Source organism: Panthera leo, chromosome B2 (assembly GCF_018350215.1).
Source record: "Panthera leo isolate Ple1 chromosome B2, P.leo_Ple1_pat1.1, whole genome shotgun sequence".
Lineage (NCBI taxonomy): Eukaryota > Metazoa > Chordata > Mammalia > Carnivora > Felidae > Panthera > Panthera leo.
This window is the reverse complement of record NC_056683.1, coordinates 32,154,313-32,176,819: the sequence shown is the minus strand read 5'-3', so window position 1 is coordinate 32,176,819 and position 22,507 is coordinate 32,154,313. Positions and strand designations below refer to the sequence as shown.

General features: G+C 43.7%; 1 long non-coding RNA gene and 1 pseudogene across 1 annotated transcript; one reads left to right on the top strand and one right to left on the bottom strand.

The window, feature by feature from the left end:
* Positions 1-10,078: 10,078 nt before the first annotated feature.
* On the bottom strand, positions 10,079-15,044 carry LOC122220667 (annotated as a pseudogene).
* A 122-nt stretch (positions 15,045-15,166) lies between these two features.
* LOC122219781 lies at positions 15,167-21,802 on the top strand. The gene is made up of 3 exons (XR_006202540.1): positions 15,167-15,288; positions 15,506-15,632; positions 21,303-21,802. It is a non-coding gene; the product is annotated as an uncharacterized LOC122219781 (long non-coding RNA).
* The last annotated feature ends 705 nt before the right edge of the window (positions 21,803-22,507 follow it).

Below are 22,507 nucleotides of genomic sequence, written 5' to 3'. Positions count from 1 at the left end.
TGTTTTTCTAGACCACTTGCATTAAAGGTAAAGAAAAAATTGTGGCCCCTGGGTGGCTCAGTCGGTTAAGCATCCAGCCACTGGAGCCTGCTTTGGATTCTGTGTCTCCCTCTCTCCCTGCCCCTCCCCCCGCAAGAATAAACATTAAAAAAATTTTTTTAAAAGAAAAAAATCTTTGTTTACTTTTTTTTTTTTTTTTTTTTTTTTTAAGTAATCGCTATACCCAATGTGGAGCTCAAACTCACAACCCAAGATCAAGAGTTGCATGCTCCACTGACTTAGCCAGCCAGGTGCCCTTATGATTCCTTATTAAGAACAGACAACTAACCCAAGAAAAGTCTGTCATTTTAACAGAGAGGAAAAACAAATTCTAATCTTATATCAGTGTACTTCCAATATTAAAATTCATTCACTCCAGTCTCAGTCAATCCTGACCATACGTAAAATTGTTTTCCACAGATTCTCTTCTCCCAAACTTTCTACAACTTTCTTTTTTTTTCAGATTTTGTCCTTAGTTTTCCCTCTTTAAATAACCAGTCTCGGCGCTCCTGGGTGGCTCAGTCAGGTAAGCGTCCAACTTCAGCTCAGGTCATGATCTCAGGGTTCATGAATTCAAGCCCGGAGTCAGGCTCTGTGCTGACAGCTCAGAGCCTGGAGCCTTCTTTGGATTCTGTGTCTCCCTCTCCCTCTGCCCCTCCCCCACTCGCACTCTGTCTCTCTGTCTCTCTCTCTCTCAAAAGTAAATAAATATTAAAAAAAAAATTTTAATAACCAGTCTCACTTTAGGACAAAATTATTTTCTTTTCCCTCAACAAAAATGTATTCCTATTCCTAGGCACCTGGCTGGCTTAGTCGGTAGAGCATATGACTCTTGATCTCGGGGTTGTAAATTTGAGCCTCACATTGGGTGTAGAGATTACTTAAAAATAAAATATTAAAAATAAATGTATTCCCATTCCTCATATTCCCCTTTTCTTTTTTTTTCTTTTTCTTTACCAGTTCTTTAGACTGGCTAATCTATGGATACATTTCATAAGTTTTAGAAACATGCACCTTCTTCGGGTGCCTGGGTGGCTCAGTCAGCATGTCACTTTGGCTCAGGTCATGACCTCATGGTTGGTGAGTTCAAGCCCCCTCTCCCCTCTCAGCACAGAGCTGACTTCTGATCCTCTGTCTCCCTTTCTCTCTGCCCCTGCCTGCTTGTGCGCTCTTTCTCTCTCTCTGTCAAAAATAAATAAACATTAAAAAAAATGCACCTTCTCATAGTAAATTTTCAGCATGACATAAAACATGTTTAGTAATAGACCCAAATATCTTTCGTTTTTGTGTAATAGGAAGCCAAAAGCAGATAAACCAATGTTTTAATAAACTTATGTTTTATTAATTTATCTTATTTAGAAATGATCTGGGTATTTAATGAATCTAACTATACTTATCATTTAACTGAGCAACACCTTAAAGTTTCAAGTTAGCTAAGATTTTGGAAGCTATTTAAAAGTTTACCTATAGGGGCACCTGGATGGCTCAGTGGTTGAGCAGCTGACTGATTTCAGCTCAGGTCATGATCTTTGTAGTTCATGGGATCAAGCCTTGTACTGGGCTCTGGGCTGGCAGCTAGGAGCCTGCTTGGGATTCTCTCTCCCTCTCTCTTTGTTTCTTCCCCTCTCAAAATAAATAAATAAACTTAAAAAAAGAAAAGAAATACATTTCTAAAAGTTTACCTATAAACCTTTTTATCTCATTTATATCTGTTCATCTGTTCTCAACATTTATGTTTAGATTACCTGTTAAACTTTGTGACGCATTAGACAAAGTCAATCATGATTCTAAGTGTTTTTTTTTCTTTTCTGACAAATGTTGCAACGGAGATAACATGAACTTTGACTTTCAGTAAATACAGCAGCATAAAAGTTTTATATTTAATGTGGATAACCCTAAAGATATGTCTAATTAAACTAACAACCTCAAGTTAGCTTTAATAACAGATATTTTCCCAGATCACATGAACTTGAAAAACATTTGGGCTAGTTGTTTGGTTGGTTGGTTAGTTGGTTTTGTTTTGTTTTTGAGAGAGAGAGAGAGGGCACAAGTGAGCGAGGGGCAGAGTGAGAAAGGGAGAGAGACAGAGAAGCAGGGCTCATCCAAAGTGGGGCATGAGCTCACCTGAAGTGGGGCTCAAACTCATGAACCGTGAGATCATGACCTGAGTGAAAGTCAGATGCTTAGGGGTGCCTGGGTGGCTCAGTTGGTTAAGCATCCCACTTCAGCTCAGGTCATGATCTCACTGCTCTGAGTTTGAGCCCCACATTGGGCTCTGTGCTGACAGCTCAGAGCCTGGAGCCTGCTTTGGATTCTGTGCTTCTCTCTCTCTCTGCCCCTCCCCCACTCACGCTCTGTCTCTCAAAAACAAATAAACATTAAAAACAAAATCTTAAAAAAAAAAAATGCTTAACCAACTGATCCACCCAGGTGCCCTGGGTTACTTTCTATCTTTCTGAGTTTTAGAATGCCTAATTCTTACAAGCACTTGTCTTTAAACCAGCTAAATAGAGCTCTTTTACAAATTAATTTTAGCAATACCATTCAGAGGTAGAAAAAATATCTCACATTTACAACATATAGGAACACACAGAGATACATAACCAAGACGCAAACAGAATCTTATAGTCTTTGCTTTACTAATTTTTATGGAAAGGACATTAAAAACCTAATTTCCAAACATCTCCCTTTTACAAAACAAATCTAATTGCAAGATGGTATTATAATTCAAGGATCAATTTTCAGGCCATTTTTCTCCAGAGTCTAAAGAGTATTATGGCCAACAAGTATTGCAAAAAAAGATAATCTTTTCCCTTTTCATAGGTTCATAACTAAACATTGCCCAGTTTTAGAGAATACAGCCCAAAGGGCTACATGTGGGAATCGAATTCTCATTTCCCATCTTCCAATGAGAACATGGCTGGTTTTGGGGTGCCTGGGTAGCTCAGTCAGTTGAGCATCCAGCTCTCGATTCTGGCTCAGGTCATGATCCCAGGGTGGTGGGAGGGAGCTTCGCACTGGGCCCCTTGCCAAGCGTGAAGCCTGCTTAAGATTCGTGCTCTCTCTCTCTCTCTCTCTCTCTGCCCCTCTTCCCTGCTCATGCACTGTCTCTAAAACAAGAAATAATATAAAAATATTTTTAAAAAAGAAAAAGGGGCACCTGCGTAGCTCAGTCAGTTGAGTGTCAGACTCTTGATTTCGGCTCAGGTCATGATCCCAGGGCCATGGGATCCAGCCCCAAATCAGGCTCTGCATTGAGCATGGAGCCTGCTTAAGATTTGCTCGCTCTCTCTCTCTCTACCTCTCTCTCTCTCTCTCTCTAAAAACACAAAACAAAAAACCAAAACAAAAGAAAAAAGAAAAGAACATGGCCAGTTTTATTTAAAGATACCAAAAGCTGCAGCAACAAACAAACCAAATGAAGCCCAGAGAACCTTTGAGAGTGCTAGCTCCTCCCTAAAAGTCAGAACTCCACAGGCTGAACCAAATGGCTTCCTAGTCAAACTTTTATTTTTTATTTTTTATTTTTTTTTTCAACTTTTTTTTTTTTGTTTTGTTTTGTTTTTTTTTTTATTTATTTATTTTTGGGACAGAGAGAGACAGAGCATGAACGGGGGAGGGGCAGAGAGAGAGGGAGACACAGAATCGGAAACAGGCTCCAGGCTCCGAGCCATCAGCCCAGAGCCTGACGCGGGGCTCGAACTCACAGACCGCGAGATCGTGACCTGGCTGAAGTCGGACGCTTAACCGACTGCGCCACCCAGGCGCCCCTTAGTCAAACTTTTATTAATCAGGCAAGAAAAAAAAGGCTAAGAGAGCCAAACCAAAACCCTCTATTTGGAGGCCACCAAATAGGAAGAAGAAATAAGAATCTAAGAGAGTCTAACAGTTGCACTTACGAGTCCCATTATCCCTTTGGTTACTGGTTTCAATACTATCTTTTGACCATTCCTCACTCTCAAGGGAATTGGGATGAGAACCGCTCTAGCTACTTCTTGCTAAAATGGGGCAGAGATCAGGGTTAGAAGAAGGAAACCTTTTGCATTTATTTGAAATATCCCTTAGTTTCAGGTTGAAATCCAACATTCTGCATTACCAAAATGTTTGTACTTTGGTTAATAGTTCTTGTACAACATGTTATACCATAGTTTATGATTAAGTAGCAAAGAATTAGAAATATGGATAATCTGGAGTGCCCAGGTGACTCGGTCGGTTAAGCGTCTGACTCTTTTTTTTTCCTTTTTTTTTTTTTAACGTTTATTTATTTTTGAGAGACAGAGATACAGCATGAGCAGGGGAGGAGCAGAGAAGTAGGCTCCAGGCTCTGAGCCGTGAGCACAGAACCCGATGCGGAGCTCAAACCCACGAACCGCGAGATCATGACCTGAGCCAAAGTCGGATGCTTAACCGACTGAGCCACCCAGGCGCCCCTGTTTTTTGTTTTTTTTAAATATTTACTTATTTTTATTTTTATTTTTTATTGTCAAATTGGCTAACATACAGCGGGTAAAGTGTGATCTTGGTTTTGGGGATAGATTCCTATGGAATATTTATTTATTTTGAGAGAGAAAGAGAGATAGGGAGTGAGAAGGGGACAGGCAGAGAGAAAATCCCAAGCAAGCTCTGCATTGTCAGCACAGAGCCCAAAGGGGAGCTCAAACCCACAAATCATGAGATCATGATCTGAGCTGAAACCAAACCAGACACTTAACTGACAGAGCCACCCAGGTGCCCCTAGTGTCCAACTCTTTTTTTTTTTTTTTAATGTTTATTTATTTTTGAGACAGAGACAGAGCATGAATGGGCGAGGGGCAGAGAGAGAGGGAGACACAGAATCGGAAGCAGGCTCCAGGCTCTGAGCCATCAGCCCAGAGCCTGATGCGGGGCTTGAACTCACGAACCATGAGATCGTGACCTGAGCTGAAGTCGGACGCTCAACCGACTGAGCCACCCCGGTGCCCCCCTAGTGTCCAACTCTTAATCTCAGGGTCATGAGTTCAAGTTCTGAGTTGAGCTCCATGCTTGGTGTGGAGCCTACTTAAAAATAAAAACAATAAAAATAAATATGGATAATCCACATCTGAGTAATCCTTGTAAAACTGATCTAATTCCTTGGGAGTTCTGCAAAAATAACCCTGAAAAACAGTCAAAATCTGAGTCTAGGGCTTTAGGGCAGATTTGTTGTAGCCAAGTAACTTGTCCTATTTTGTCAAGATGAACTTCAATTTCCATGGAGGTATTAATACATGTGCAGCATGATGAATTAGCCACCATATAAACACCTTCTGTTTTGCTAAAATATAATCTAAAGCAATTCTGTTATCTAAGATTACTGTTGCCAAAGGGTCTAAGGCTTCTTATTGGGCTGGTGTGGCTTGGACAGTTTCATTTGATAGGATTCCTAAAGTTATTGAAACGTTTCAATCATATGTTCATGCAAGGCCACTCCCCGCCATAGCAATAAGGTTCTCTCAAACAAGTACCGAATTACATCTTCCTGATTTGGGGGAGGATAATCAGAATATCTTGTGACTTCCCTTTTTCACCTATAGAACAATTTGAGAGAACTGGTCCAATGACTGACTTCATTGGAATTATATATGGAATAAGAAGTGACCGAAAGTCCTAAAAGACATACCTCCCATGCTCCAGCCATTCAACCATTATCTCCAGGGGAAACCGTGATACACACACAGACAAATAACCTGGGGATACACATAGCACTCCTGTTAATTTATGGGAGTCAGGACTTTCATTTTTGCAGGGTCACTGAAGGTATTGTTTGAAATAAGAAGTATGGTTAAGGTTAGTGCAACTGGTAAGAGGGCATTCAGGGAGAAATGGCGGGCGGGGGGTGCATATTGCCAAGTTCTTTCTGTTCTCAGTATTGTATAGAGAAGAGTAGAAAAAGATGAGTAACTATTGTGAAAACAGCGTATTTCCCAAAAGTCTCTGGAAGGTGGTGAAAGGAAAAAGTTTCAATTAATTTTACAAGAGGTGAATAATTGTTCTGGTTATATTTTAAGCATAAGTGGAACTGCAAGCTTCTTGTGGTGAGTTCCAGTCATTGAATGTGAGATACTCATGCTTTGGGATAGGTAAGAAGAAACAAGGGATGGGAGCAGTTAGGGAGCCAGGCCTGATTAACCTGACTCTATAAGCTAATGGAGTGTGTTGATTTAGATGTGTTAAAAAATTAATGACCAGAGCAAGATTGGTTATAGGCATTACTACTGGGTTGCTGTGGTCATGTACTGAGTGGGACTTAGGGCAACATATCGAGCAGTGAAAAAGATTGCCAACCTTGGCCAACGTTTGAAAAATCCTAATCATGGAACTGTTGTTTCAAGCTTAAGAGGCTGTGAACAATAGAAAGATGGAAGGGAAAAAGGAATAACATTCATAGCATATAAGCTATTAGCAGGTCACAGGCTATTTGTTCCTTATTGATTGGTTTCTCAGACCAGTTCTTCTAAGCAGCAATTTCAGGTCTGTCAGAAGCTTGCTGGTAGTAAGGTTCTCCTCTATGTTCTCCTTGCTGGCAGAGTGTGGGGGACCTGTGGATTCCTGTGGAACCAGTTCAGTGGGAGTGTGGGAATCTGCAGCTGAATTTCCCTTCAGTTTCACTGAAGAATGGGTGGTCAACGCCACCCGCTAAGGTCCCGTCCATTGAGGATGGAGCTGGTCCTTCGGGTGCTTGCTCTCCCAGGTTTTAACAACCCTACGTCTCCAGGCTTCGGGTGGTATAAGGGCACATCTGTGGGATACATCGAACTGCTGGAAGTAAATCTGTACAGCAGTTAGAGTATTTCCTAAAGCTGGGACATACCTGATAGTATCCAATTGCTTAATGTGAGCAACATCAGGAACTCCTAAGCCATGAAAAGAGTGTAGAAAGGGTCTTCCATGTAACATTCCATAGTGGCTTAAATCATGCCTACTTCTAGGGGCCACTCTTACCCAAAGTAGGGCAACTGACAAGACTTTTTCCCAAGTTAAGATGGTTTCTTGGCAGACCTCTGATAAAGTCTTTTAAAATGTGTGGTTTATTTTTTCCGTTTTCCCAGTCTATTGGGGTCTCTAGGAAACACGTAATTTCCATTGAAAGCCTAAGGCATTGGACACTGCTTGTGTGACTTTTGCACAAATGCTGCTCCATTGTCACTCTGAATTGTCAGTGGTGATCCAGACCTAGGTATGATTTTGTTTAAAAGTGTATTGACAGGGGGCACCTGGCTGGCTCACTCACAGCCATACATGCTAGCATGTGACTCTTGATCTAGGGGGCATGAGTTCAAACCTCACGTTGGGTGTAGAGATTAAATAAATACATACTTTTAAAAAAATGTGTTTTGACAACTTCTGAGGCCTTCTCTGAATGTCATAGAAAGGCCTCAACTTCTAAAGTTCAACAAATATTAGCAAATATTGAAAATTATCTGTTACTCTCTGCATAATGGTGAAGAATATCTGCTGGTCCTCTCCAGGTTCATTGCCTCTAAGTTGTATGTTTGTATGTATGTATGTAATTTATTTATTTATTTTTAATGTTAATTTGTTTTTGAAAGAGAGAGACAGAGTATGAGCTGGGGAAGGGGCAGTGAGAGGGAGACACAGAATCGGAAGCAGGCTCCAGGCTCTGAGCTGTCAGCACAGAGCCTGACGTGGGGCTCGAACTCATGGACTGCGAGATCATGACCTGAGCCGAAGTCGGACACTCAACCGACTGAGCCACCCAGGCGCCCCAATGTATATATGTATTTAAAGTAATGTCCACCCAACAAACTCACAATCCCAAGATCAAGACTGGGATGCTCTACTGACTGAGCCAGTCAGCACCCCCAAGTTTTATATCTTTTAGAACTGGTGGGGCCCAGTCCTAGGAGTGTCCTTAGCACAAAACTTCACATTTCTAGTCTATCTTTTGGATAATTATCTGGAGTTTGGGGCCCACAATTTACCTTTGGATCCACTGAAGAGTAGCATCTCATCCATGATGGGTGCTTTGGTGAATATAACTATTTTTTCCATAATATGTTCTGGAATAAGGAATATTCCTTTTTCATTATATTTCCAGCTGACTTTCATGCCAGCATTTTGCCCAAACCCCCATTCCCTAGCTTTTCTTAGGTCTTACAAGGAATATTTTGGTTGGTATTTAGTTAAGTCTATGTCTGCCACTAAAGGCATCATAGAGGGTTTGGAGTCCTCATATGGGCTACCAGGTCGGTGGCCTGATCAGCCTGATTATTTCCTTGAGCTATATAATTACTTGGCTTCTGATGCCCTGGACAATGAACTACTGCTCGTTCTTTCAGTTTCATTACTGCAATTATTAAGTTTAGAACTTTTTGGGTGTGTCTAATTTCTTTATTTCCTATAGTTAACAACCCTTTTTCTTTCAATAAGGTATCATGTGCATGAATCACTGAGAAAGTGTATTTAGAATCAGTATGTATAGTTATCCTTTTTCCTTTACCTAAATGAAGGGCCCTTGTTAGGGCAATGAGTTCCGCCTTTTTTTTTTTTTAAGAAACTTTTTTTTAAGTTTATTTATTTATTTTGAGAGGGAAGAGAGTGGGAGGGGCAGAGAGAGGGGGGTAGAGAGAGAGGTTCTTAAGAGAGTATATAGATTGGGTAGCACCGAGTGGATATATTCCACAGTCTGTTTCATGGCCCTTTAATCTTGCACAAAGTGAACAGTCTTGGATGCCTGATTTTTGTAGAAGGAAAATAGGTGAATTGTATGGGGATTAGCAAGGGCTGATGAGGCCAAATTCCAAGAAGGCACAGAGAATGGGCTGAACGCCCCTTTTTGGCTTGTTCCTTTGATAGGTACTGAAGTTCAGAATCTTTACCCCATCACAAAATTTAACATACACAAGTGTCACTGATTTTGCTCGCCCCAGCTTCCCATCCATCCAAACATCTGATTCTTATCTTTTGGATAACTTCTTCAGGCAGCTCTTATAGGACTTCTCCACCTTGATGTGGTACCTCTGCTTGAAAGGCACAAGCTTGCTCTGGTGGTACTTTTACATCGATGTGCAGGTGCTAAAGTAAATTCAGCATTCAATTTAGTTAATAGGTCGCATCCCAGTAAAAGGGGGACATTCAGGCATATACAAAAAGCTACGTTTAAGGTGAGTTTGCCCCATTTGACAGGCTAGTGGTTGTAAGAAGGTTTAGTAAGAGACTCGCTTTATAGCCATGGCTTGATTTGGTAGCAGAGAGAGCCAGGAGTTCAGTACTGAATATGTGGCCCCAGTATCAATCAACAAGTCTGTAAATTTGTTTTTCTACCTCCATTGTTACCCAGGGTTCCTCATGGGAAATGATGACAGGTTTCCAAGTTTTTGTTTTTTTTTTAACGTTTATTTATTTTTGAGACAGAGAGAGACCGAGCATGAACGGGGGAGGGTCAGAGAGAGGGAGACACAGAATCTGAAACAGGCTCCAGGCTCTGAGCTGTCAGCACAGAGCCAGACGCGGGGCTCAAACTCACGGACCGTGAGATCATGACCTGAGCCGAAGTCGGCCGCTTAACCAACTGAGCCACCCAGGCGCCCCCAGGTTTCCAAGTTTCAAAGGAACCCCTGGGCCCCTTCATTCTTGGTCACCAGCCAATTCAGGCATCTGACAGGCGGTTTGTTGCTCTGTCTCTTCAAGATACCTTGTGAGCTTGGGGCATTCCTCTTTCCAATGGCCCTCTTCTTTGCAATAGGCACATTGTTGAAGCCCCAAATTGGGGCATCCTTTAGGGTCCAAGGAACTCAAATTTCTTCTCTGGGGTAGACCTCGACCTGTTCCGTGGTCCTCAGTCTGGTCTTGGCTTCCCTTGAATTAGGGCAACAGCCAGCAAGGTAGCCTGCTATTTCATTTTCTAATGCTCTTTTCTTTCTTGCACTTGGTCTCTGCTGTTAAAAACTTTAAAGCAACCTCAACCAATTGTGACACAGATATTCCTAATGCATCTCCAGCCTTTGGAGTTTCTTTTGAATGGCTGGGGCATTTTGCCCAAAAAACATCATATTGAATGTTTTCAAAAATTCTTTTTTTTTTTTTTTTTGTTTTATAGATTTATTTTCAAAGGGCAAAACAGGCAATTTAAATACAAGTCTAAACAGAATTACTCTGTCAAAGGCAGCAATAATGCCAAAATGCGTTCTCACTTCCAGACACTTGCCAGCATCTTCTGAGTCTTCTCTCAGTGAAAAAACGGGGTCTGATATTTTATTCATAAACATCCTTCTCATCTGCAATGTAATCTACGATTTCTTGTGGACACATTAACTTCTCAGCATCTGTATCAGGGATTTCAAACCCAAATTCGTTCTCTATGGCCATGATAATCTCCACTGGGTCCAAACTGTCTAAGCCCAGGTCTTTCATAAAGTGGGAATTTACCGAGAACTTTTCAGGGTCGATCTTGTCATAGAGTTTCAGATGTAAAGAACACGGTCCTTGATTTCCCTCTAATGTCAAAGTGGGCGCATCGCTCTACTGGCGGCACAACTGTGTTATTGGAACCTGTGTGAGCACTGAGGCAGGGCATCAAGGCAGGACGCGGAAACCTAGGCCTCCCCTGGGCCCCCGCGGGTACAGGGTGTTGCTGAGCAGCCGGACTGCGGCCAGCATGGGGACCCGGGGCAGCGGCACAAAGGCCACAGGCAGTCGGCGGACACAAGTGGAAAGGACACAGCCGCCATGGCTACGCTGACCCAGGATCTCAAAAATTCTTTCAAGAAAGTCTGAAGGGTCTTCATTCCATTTATGCTTTCTTCCTTTTTTTTTTTTTTTTAAGTTTATTTATTTATTTTGAGAGAGAGAGAGAATGAACTGGGGAGGGGCAGAGAGAGAGAGAGAGAGAGAGAGAGAGAGAGAGAAAGGGAGGGAGACAGAATTCTAAGTAGGCTGTGGGTTGTCAGCACAGAGCCCGACACAGGGCTTGATCCTACGACTGAGATCATAACCTGAGCCAAAATTAAGAGTTGGATGCTTAACTGACTGAGCCACCCAGGCACCCCTCTTTTTATTTAAGATTTTATTTTGTAAGTAATCTCTACACCCAACGTGGGGCTTGAACTCCCCACGAGATCAAGAGTCACATGCTCCACCGACTGAGCCAGCCAGGTGCCCCCACCTTCTTATACTGTACAAAAACAACTCAAAATGGATTAAAGACCTAAATGTGACACCTGAAACCATAAGACATGAAGAAAACAGAGGCAGTAATTTCTTTGACGTCAGACATAAAAACATTTTTCTAGATATGTTTTCCTCGGGCAAGGGAAACAAAAGTAAAATTAAACTATTGGGACTACACCAAAATAAAAAAAATCTTTTGCACAGAGTAGGGACCCCTTTTCTTAATCCACCTAAAATATCACCGTGATAGTGTTCAAGCTTACCTCAGTCTCCACCTTGATGTTCCAGTTGGGATCCACAGTAGGAGTGGGCAGTATAGCATTAGCTCTTAGGAAGTTATGAGAGTTTTAGCATGTAGCCAGTTAACTTCTTCCCTAGCCTTTCCTAGCATCATGTGGCATTCCTCAGAAATGAGGGAATATTTAACAAATTTTGTACACCTGTCCAAGTGGGGTTGTGGGTGACAAAAATAGATGGGAACAGATTTTCCATCCTCTTGGGGTCATCTCTGTAAGTAGGCATGCTGTTTTTCCAATTAAACAAATTCAGGGGTGCCTGGGTAGCTCAGTCAGTTAAGTGTCCAACACTTGATTTCAGCTCAGGTCATCATCTCACGGTTTGTGAGTTCGAGCCCTGTGTCGGGCTCTGTGCTGAAAGCTCGGAGCCTCCTTGGGATTCTCTGTTTCCCTTTCTCTCTGTCCCTCTCTTTGTGCTCTCCCTTTCTCTCTCTCAAAACAAATAAAGAAACATTAAAAAAAATTTCAAGTGAAGAGTGGACCCAAATCATTCCTATAGGTTATCCCCACTGCATCTAAGCCTCCAATTGGGACTTGCCTTAGCAGATTTTGTCTTCCCTGGGAACGAGTGGCTCCCTGAACAAATTGAGTCAGGGTATGAGAAGGGGAGACCATTCCTACCTGTTGACCCCCTAAGGCTGAGGGTCCTGGTTTAGGGCCCTGTAGGGGCTCAGGCTGTTGGGACTGGGGCTGCTGAGAAGGGACAGTAGCTCCAGTGCCCCCATAGGGTGGAAGAGCTGTACAGGAGTTTAATTCAAGTAATCAATAAATCATCCTCCTCTCCCTGGTGAGGATCAGGCAACACAGTCTTTTTATTGTTACTGGTTTGTTGGAGTAGAATTTTACATCTTCTCTGAGCTGGCTTATTTTGATACAAAAGCAAAAAAAAGACTTACCTTCCCTTTTACAAAGCAAATCTAATTGCAAGATGGTATTACACTTTCGGGATCCATTAATTGGCTATTTTTTTCCAGAGTCTAATGAATATTGTGGCCAAGCATTGTTGCAAAAGATCATCTTTTTCCTTTTCATAGATTCATAACTAAACATTGTCCAATTTTGGAGAATATAGCCCAAAGGGCTGCATGCAGGGATCAAATTGTCATTTCTTATTTTCCAATTAGAACACAGCCAGTTTAATGCAAAGATACCAAAAGCTGCAGCAACAAATGAGCCAAATGAAGCCAAGAGTACCTCTGTGAACAAAGGTTCTCTAGTTCCACTCTAAAAGTCAGGGCTTCACCAACTGAATCAAATGGCTTCCTAGCCAATGTTTTCTTTTCCACTTGTTTTTGTTTTTGTTTTTTTTTGGGGGGGAGGAGCAGAAGGGGGGAGAGAGAGAGAGAGAGAGAGAGAGAGAGAGAGAATCTTAAGTAGGCTCCACATCAAGTATAGAGCCCAACACAGGGCTCAATCTCATGACCATCTGCGAGATCATGACCTGAGCCAAAATCAAGACTTGGACACTTAACCACATTGAGCCACCCAGGCACCGACCCCCCCCCCCCCCCCCGCCCCCAGTCAACCTTTTCTTAATCAAGCAACAAAAAAAAGGCTATGAGAGCCAAACTAAAACCCCTTATTTGGAGGCCACCAAATAGGAGGAAGAAATAAGACCTGAGTAACTGAGGTTACTCACCAAAGAGATATCTGTCCATACTGAAACCAAAAGCTGTTTCCTTTGCCACAAGAGTTAAATTAAGCACCTGAAGGTCAGTGGAGCTGAAGTGGGGTGGGGCCCCCAGAGTAAGGTCTCTAGGACAAAGAGCCTAGGCAGCTGCTTAGACTCACCACCAGACTCCCATTAATAGCTGGGGCCACTGAACCAAGGTCAAAGAGTTCCTGGCTGGCTCACCAAATTTGTGACCAAACCCAGGTTCATAGGACCAATGTGCAGCAGAGCCAATCAACTGAGACATCAAGTATGCAGCAAGGAAAGGGTTTATTCAGGATGAGCTGGAGCTTGCAACTCTTGATCTTAGGATCGTGTGTTCCAGCCCCTGGTTAGGCATCCAGCTTACTTGAAAAAAAAGAAGGAGGAGTTGGAGGAGGAGGGGGAGGGAAGAAGGAGGAGAAGGAGGAGGAGGAGGAGGAGGAGGAGAGGAAGAAGAAGAAGAAGAAGAAGAAGAAGAAGAAGAAGAAGAAGAAGAAGAAGAAGAAAAGAAAAGAAAAGAAAAGAAAAGAGGCAACCAAAGGAGAAGGGAGGGCAATCCTCAAATTCCTCTTCTCAAAGGGGGAGAGTCAGGGATATTTAAAGGTAAATGAAAAAGGATCTGGGTATAGGGAAAAGGAGCTACATGATTTCAAAATCAGTTAAAGGTAATTATTAAGTAAGGGAAGGATTGAAGTGATTTCATTGGCTGTACCTTCACATATCTTCTGTATGCCTCTTCTATGATCAGAGAATGGCCTCCTTGGTATGATTCGAGGGTGGGGTTTTAGACCCTTCTGTATCAAATATTCATCCATCAGACACAGGTGCATGCTCAAAGAGAAGGCTGGCTGTCTTAACCGGTTCTGGCTGGTTTCTACTGAAACCTTGATTCTGCAAAATAAGGAAACCAACATTTTCTTATTGTTAGGCTAGGCAAGAATGTTATCTCTAGAAACATGGAAGCCGGCTGCATTCTGAGAATAAACAGATTTGAGTAGAAAGTCACCTTTGCATTTATTGGTCCCCTTAATCCTTTGGTAAGATTTGCTGTTAGCTTTCTAACAACCAGCTCAATTCAAATTCAAAACTCCCTGGGTCCATAGGCCAAAACTAACCCGTTGCTCTATTCTTGATACCAAGACCATAAAAATGTCCTCCTTTGAGTGATTATAGAGAGGGACTGTGTAACAAGAGCACGGCCCCTGGGGTGAAAACGGTAACAAGCTTCACAGCACTTCCCTAAGGACAGGCTGAGACCCACTTCGGTGGTGCTATTCAGTGGAAGGCTGGTATTCCTGGGCTCAGTGTGGGTGATTTGATACAGAATGAATAAATAAGCGATGATAATCCAGTCAACGTAGTATTACAACGGGTATCACAATGTGGGAAGGAGGGGCGAGCGCTTACGTGACAAAATCAAGTAGGAAAATTGGAGATGACAAAAACACAAAAATATTAAACTATATGTAGAAAATTATAGGAGTAAAAGTCTCTAAAATGGTAACAGTGGTCATTTCCTTATATTAGGGGTGACACTGCCTTTTTTTTTTTTTTTTCCTCTTTAGTGGTCCACTAGGAAATACAATGGGGAAAAGTAGTTTTACAGACGATTCGCAGGGCGGCTGGGTGCCTCAGTCCCTTAAGCGGCCAACTTCGCCCCAGGTAATGGTCTCACGGTTTCTGGGTCGGAGCCCCGCATCTGGTTCTGTGCTGACAACTCCAGAGACCGGAGCCTGGAGCCCGCTTTGGCTTCCGTGTCTCCCTCTCCCTCTCTCTCTCAAAAATAAATAAACATCGAAAAATAAATAAATAAATAAAAAGTTAAAAAAAAAAAAAAAATGATTCGCGTGAAACGTGAAGAGTGAGGGGACCAAGCCTCACAGAATCGCCGAGGCCCGGGTCGCCATGTTTCCGGTCCAAGCCGGGACCGGCGCTCCCCAAGCGAGCTACGGAGCGGCCCACCGAGACGCAAGGTCCTCCGCGCAGCCTAGAGAGGGCACGAAGTTGCCTAGGGGCGGGGCCCGAGGCTCAGGCGGATGCGTGGAGGGCTGGGCGCGCGGAGTTTTGCTGCTCTACTGAGTGTGGGGCGGAAGCTTGTTGCTGAGGGTGGATGGTGTGTACTTTACTTTTCTGTTATCCCCAGCGCCCAAGGTGAGTGGGTGCAGGTCCCGAGCCCCCTCGCGGGGGTCCACTTCGGCATTGTCTCTCCCCCTGCCCGGGGTCGTCGGGCCCTGCCACTCTCGGTGCCCCCCGACCGCCTCTTCTCAGCGCGTCTCTCCCCGCTTCTCAAGTTCCCAGCCCTGCTTCTCCTTCGAGGAGCAGGTGCTGGGATGACCCCGGACCATAGTGCACGAACCTCCTGTTGCAGGGGCCGGTGACCTTCGATGATGTGGACGTGGGCTTCAGAAACGAAGAGTGGAATCGCCTGGACTGCACCCAGAAGGCTCTTTACACGGACTGATGCTGAAGAATTAAGGGAAACACCAGCGCGCTGAGTAAGGACTTTCCTGTGACCCGACTGGTCTGACTGGAAGGCTTAACTGCAGTTTCTCACTAACTGTGGCTCCGTCTTTCTCCACATTTCCCCGCTCGTGTGTGGTGGAACGCTTCAGGGTCTGGAGAGCCTCCAGGGCTTCACACCTTCCGAATAGCTGAGCTCAAGCTTCTTCTGTTTTGGGTTTTGGTTTTAGTCAGTATTTATTTATTTCTAATTTATAGTATTTATGTTTATGCCAGACGGAAGGCTTGAAATGTCCCTTATTGGTATGCCAAGCCCTCTTTTGATGCAAGTGTTGCTGGATGGAGCTGTACAGGTCCTAATTCCCAGTGTTTTTGACAGAGAGAGCCTTGACGTGCTGCTGGGCCCTGAGGCAAGAGATTCCTTTTTCTTTCTTTCTGTCTTTCTTCTCTTTTTTCTTTTCTCTCCTCTCTCTCTCTCTCTTTCTTTTCTTTTCTTGTCTTAAGTAAAATCTACCCCCCCCACCCCCATGTGGGGCTGAAACTCAGGACCCCAAGATTCATTAACATTGCGCAGTTTTCTAAGTGTTCTCAGTTCTTGCCTTTCTCCTGCCTGGAGTTCTGTGTAAGCATTCCCACAGCAGGATCTTAGGCCTGGGACTGACTGGTAGGTATCTAGGGTGAATGCCCACTGCCACTGTCATCTTTCCATCCCAGACACACAAAAAGGAATTGCCCACTGGGCCCATCCACACCTCAGAGTAGGTTCTGTCTGTCGGAGAGAGCATATTCCTCCAGCTTCCCCCAAATATGTGAAATGAGTCTAGTTCCTTTTGTCATTATAACCCTGTATCAGAATGATTTAATTATATTAAATGGGGGGGCATTAAGGTGGAAGACTCCAATCTGGAGTTTGCCAGCCCCCCATATTTTGTTAAAAAAGGAGGCCCCCAGTATAAGTGTTGGAGAAAGTATGTATGAATGGGATGGAGTTGAAATCCACCCTTGATAATGAAAGTGTGGTAGGAAAGAGATTCCCAGGGGTGCCTGGGTGGCTCAGTTGGTTAAGCATCTGACTTTGGCTCAAGTCATGATCTCACAGCTTGTGAGTTCAAGCCCCGCATTGGGCTCTCTGCTTTCAGTGTAGAGCCTGCTTCAGATCCTCTGTCCCCTCTCTCTCTGCCCTTCCCCCAAGCTTTCTCTCTCTCTCTCAAAAATTAAAATATTAAAAAGAAAAGAAAAGGGATTCCCAGAATATCACCTAAAAAGGAAAACCAGAAACACAGACCAGGCTTTAACTGCCGGTTCTCTGTATTTCTGTGGTTTTTAGCAGAAAAACCTTTAAGCTTTTTTTTAGGTTAGAGTGGACAGCAAGATAGTGGAAAGCTGGAAAGTCTACAGTTGGTCATGAGAAGAGAGGAAAGAAGGAATCAAATGGAGTATCTAGAGCCAGTGGGAAGGAGCCAAGAGGCAGGAACAGAGGAGGACAGTTAGCTTGACTGCAGCCATGAAATTAGAGGGCTCATCAGCAAAGAATTGCCCTGATATCCTGATTCCTTAACATGCTGACTCTTTTCCCTTGCCTGTGAATAGGATTTTCAGTCTATAAAACTGAAGTGATAAGCCATTTGGAAAGTGGGGAGGTCTTGTGTATCTGGGCTGGATAAAGAACCATAGTGTGGTGAGTGCAGGAAGGCCTTAGGAGCCCCTGTCCTGCTCTGCCTGCAACTTGTACCTGTTACATAGTAATTCTAAAGGCTTTTGAATTCTTTTGTTAAGAATATAGATTCATTCTAGTAAGTTCTCTCCTGGTTTTATTTTATTTTTTTAATTTAATTTTTTTCTAAATTTTTTTTTTGAGAGAGAGAGGGAACGAGAGTGGGAGAGGGACAGAGAGATAGGGAGACAGAGGTTCCGAAGCAGTCTCTGCCCTGTCAGTACAGAGCCTGATGTGGGTCTCCAACTCAGGAACCAACTCATGAACCGTGAGATCATGACCTGAGCTGAAGTTTGACGTTTAACTAACTGAACCACCCAGGCGCCCCCTTATTTTATTTAATTAATTAATTTATTTATTTATTTATTTTTAAATTTAATTTTATTTTGTCTTACTTTATCTTATTTATTTTTGGTTTATTTTACTATTACCAATGTTATGCAGCCTTTTCTCCCAGGTCTGAACTCTGGTTCAGAGGTACTGTGAAGGAAGGCTTAAGATGGATTCCTTTCCACCTTCCTCAGTTCCCCGTGGACTTAGGATTTCTAAGTGAGCAGAGTGTAGTAACATTTGCAGGTGTTTGTTTTTTTTTCCTATGTTATTAATTAATCATTTTTTTATTTTTTAAGTAATCTCTATACCCAAAGCGGGGCTCGAACTCACAACCCTGAGATCAAGAGTCACATGCTCTTCTGACTGAGCTGGCCGGGCACCCCTAGCATTTACAGTTTTTATGTGTCCTATTTAGAATCTGCATCTTCATGTTTGCTTGGAAATGGAGGCAGAGTAGAAAACAGGACTTTGGATCTGGATCCCCTCAAATTCTCAGAACCCTCATATTCAAATAAGTCCCAGTCTGAATCCAGTGGCCCCTCTTTTGAGGTTGGACTGAGAAAAGGTGTCTGGGTGATGGGCAATGGGACCTCCAACCCTGCTTTCTCCCCTCTGTCCCCTTAGTGAAATCATAGGGACCTCTCATCCCAGGGAATAGGAAGAAGACTGGAAAGTTATGCTGACAGGACAGACCATTTTGCCTCTAGAAGATGAAGACCTTTCCTAGTTGCTTGGAGGGCCAGGAGCCCATTCCTGTTCTACTCTCCTGGTTGCTGAGTGAGTGAGCCCTGGTCCTAGTATAGGATTGATGTACTCCCTCCGATCCAGACAGCTGGGGTCACTCCTCTTAGAGATTTGCTGAGGGCAAAAAGAGTAACTTCAACCACCAGACATTTAAGTAGTTGGAGGTTTATTGCTGATAAAATTAATTTAAACATTTGATTGTCAAATTCTATTTGAAAATGAAATCCAATAAGGGATGCCTGAGTGGCTCAGTCGGTTAGGTGTTCCACTCGATTTCAGCTCAGGTCGTGATCTCATGGTTTGTCCGTGCTGAGCATGGAGCCTGCTTGAGATTCTCTCCCTTTCTCTTTCTTTCTGCCTCTCCCCAGCTCGTCCGCTCTCTCTCAAAATAAACAAACATTAAAAAAAAACCAAAACACCGAAATCCAATAAAGCCATTGTTGTTCATTTTTATTTCCATGCTCTTATGAGTAGAGAAGGTTGCTAATAATGATCCTCTCCTGGTTTAAGAATGAAAAATCACACACTTTGTGGTCATGAGTGAGCCAAAAAACCTAGCATATCTATTTAAATAGTGCTACCAAGACTACAAATTAAGTAAGTCCGTCAGAATTACAGACTTTAAAAGTTAAAGACTGCTTTCCCAGGATGTGGTAGCAATCTCTGAAGTCCAAGAGTCTTGAAGGACTCCTTAAAAACAACCTTAACAAGAACACTTTTGCGACATTGAATAGTATGTGCTTTTCTGCCGCTGTAGGAGAACAGAGAAATATTTTTTCCTTTGATCTAGCTGAGACTTTTTTCACCAGTAGGTGGGAAGGTCTGTAGTTTCAAAGCCAGACTTGGAATTCTGTTAATTAGTAAAGGAGGAGGGAAAAGAGAGCAAACTTGAGAAGCTAAAAATTCACAACATAGAAAGGAAAAGAGCTGAATAGGATAATTATCAAACAGACCATGGGAATGTAATGTAGTTCTGTTTTCCAGTAGAATCTGGAAGATAGTTGTTAGGTAGAACGCACATGAAATATAAGTCCTAGCTGGTCTCAACCATGGACATGGTCTTGGGCCTGTAATCACGGTCTCCTGTCACTACTGCACTGGTGGCTTCTGAGCCAGTGGCCGACCTATGACCCCTAGAAGGAAAAGGGAACAGCGTGGCTGGTGGGACAGCTCCTGACCCTGCTGTGTCCATGTGGAGCTGCTGCTCAGAGTAGTCCTCTTAGTCTCTCCTCCCTGAGGCTGATGTGGTGTCAGGGATCTAGGGAGGGACCAGTAACTGAGAGATCAACTAATCACTGCTGCCTTCTGAAACGCTTTTCAGTATATCAACTCTGGGACCCAGGGTCCTCATTCTGGCTGTAGAGCCTCTTGGCTTTCAATCCAAGCATTCCAGAAAGGAAGATCCCAAACCTCTGTGGGTAGTAAACCCTTTAAATAAGTCTACTGGGTTATTTACTAGTACACAGTGGTTTGAAGAGAGTGGTTTCTAAATGCCATGAAAGTAGATTGTTTTCAGGGCACCTGGGTGGCTCAGGGTTAAGCATCTGACTTGGGCTTGGGTCATGATCTTGTGGTTCGTGAATTTGAGCCCCGTCTCTGTGCTGACAGCTCAGAGCCTGGAGCCTGCTTTGGAGTCTGTGTCTCCCTCTCTCTCTCTGCCCCTCCCCAGCTCGCCCTCTATCTGTCTCTCTCTCAAAAATAAATGAACATTAAAAAAAAAAAGTAGATAGTTTTCAAGTGAAGAGTGGAATTTACCCTAGGCCTTAGGGAACACTATGATTTTAATTGGGTAGCCACATGTCCCAATTTGTTTGAGACATTTCTAGTCAAGACCCAATGTCCTGCTCCAATTTTTTTTTTTAATGTTTATTTATTCGAAGAGAGAGAGCACGCGAGCAATGGAGGGGCAGGAGAGAGGGAAAGAGAGAAGCGCTGTCAGTGCAGAGCCCAACACAGTGCTTGATCTCACAAACTATAAAATCATGATCTGAGCTGAAGTCAATAGTCGACTGAGCCACCCAGGTGCCAGCCCTCTTCCCCCTCCTGCTTTTTTAACAGAGAAAGAACACCAGCAGGGGAGAGGGGCAGAGGGAGAGAGAGTGAGTCTTAAGCAGGCTTTACTCTCAGCATGGAGCCTGATGTGGATCCCAAGAACTGAGTCAAAATCAAGAGTCAACTGACTGAGCTACCCAGGCGCCCTCTGGTGTAATTATTATTTTTAAAGTATATTTATTATTCTTGAGAGAGAGTACATCAGCCAGGGAGGGGCACAGAGAGAGAGAGAGAGAGAGAGAGAGAGAGAGAGAGAGGGAGGCACAATCCAAAGCAGGCCCTGAGCTGTCAGCCCAGAGTCCCACGCAGGGCTCAAATCCACAAACCGGGAGATCATGACCTGGCCTTAAGTTGGACGCTTAACAGACTGAGCTACCCAGGCACCCCTCTGGTGGAATTATTAATAGCATTCCTTTCCAGTCTCAGAAGTAAGAAGTATCCCCATTGTTGGGGCACCTGGGTGGCTCAGTCAGTTAAGCGTCCGACTTTGGCTCAGGTCATGATCTCACAGTCTGAGTTCGAGCCCCGCGTCGGGCTCTGTGCTGACAGCTCAGAGCCTGGAGCCTGCTTCAGATTCTGTGCCTTCCTCTCTCTCTGCCCCTCCCCTGTTCGTGCTCTGTCTCTGTCTCAGAAATAAACAAACATTAAAAAAAAAATTAAAAAAAAAAAAAAAAGTATCCCCATTGTGACAATAAATCGTGTGGTCCCTGAAATTCTAGGACAGATTACATTTGGTCCAGTATTAGTTCCTACTCTCTGAATTCCCTCCCTGGTCATTTGGGCTGGAAGCAGTCAGACTAACTTACCTACGGGACCCCTCAACTGTGTAACCCTGGAATCCCTTTCTTTTTCTTTTTTTAAGATTTTTTTTTTTAAAGGAATCTCTCTACACCCAGCGTGGACCTCTCAAAATTCCAAGATCAGAGTTGCATGTGCCACCGACTGAGCCAGCCAGACGTCCCCAACCCTGGAATCCCTTTCTTACCACAGGTTGGTTATACAGTTGGTTTCCGTCATTGATAACAGCGACTGACACGTGAGCATAGAAACTGTTCATTGTTGAGGTGCCTGGCTGGTAGAGCATGTGACTTGATTTTGGGTTCATGAGTTCAAGCCCCGTGTTGTGCATGGAACCTACTTAAACAAACAAACCTGTTCATTGCTGGTGTTTTAACAACATCCTACCTGAGGGAACACTGACAACTTGAAACCCAGTTGTGAACACCCTGAAGAAAGAGGAGCATTGACTGGGATGGCGTACAACAACCTGTAAATTCCTATCACTTTAAATTGGTCTTTTCTGTGGATACTTTAATGCACAAATCAGGGCAGCTACAGGGTAGATGGGGGCTGTTAGGCCAGTGCAGGCTATTTATTTATTTATTATTTAAAAATTAATTTTAAGTTTATTTCTTTTGAGGGAGAGAAAGAGCATGGGAGTGGGGAGGGGCAGAGAGAGAGAATCCCAAGGGGCTCCACGCTGACAGCGTGGAGCCCAATGTGAGGTTTGAACTCACAAACCAGGATGTCATGACCTGAGCCAAAATCGAGAATCAGACGCTCAACTGACTGAGCCAGTCAGGCACCCCTGCAGGCTTTTAAAATAAGTGGAATGGGGCTCCTGGCCGGCTCAGTCGGAGGAGCATGCAGCTCTTTGTCTCAGGGTTCTAAGTTCGAGCCTCATGTTGGCTGTAGAGATTAATAAAATAGGCCAAATTGAGGTACTTCTGAGGAGCATCCCCCCTCCCGCTGCCACTTCTGCAGAGCCATAGCACCCTGCTCCTTGTCAGCCTCCCAGCTGCTTCACTCACATTTACTTTTTTTCCCTGGTGTCTAAAGACTTGGGAATTTGTGAACTCAGCCCTTAATTTCCCTTTCTACCTTTGTTAGTTGTTGTGGAATTAGATGGAGAGGCCTGCTGGCTTCTCAGGCTGGCTCTACCCTACCCGTGAGACAGGCCTGGCCCTCCAGTACACATGCATACTCGCAAGAATTTCAGAGCTAATAGCTAACCTTTACTGAGCAACTCCCACTTGCCAGGGATTGTTGTAAGCATTTACATGTCCT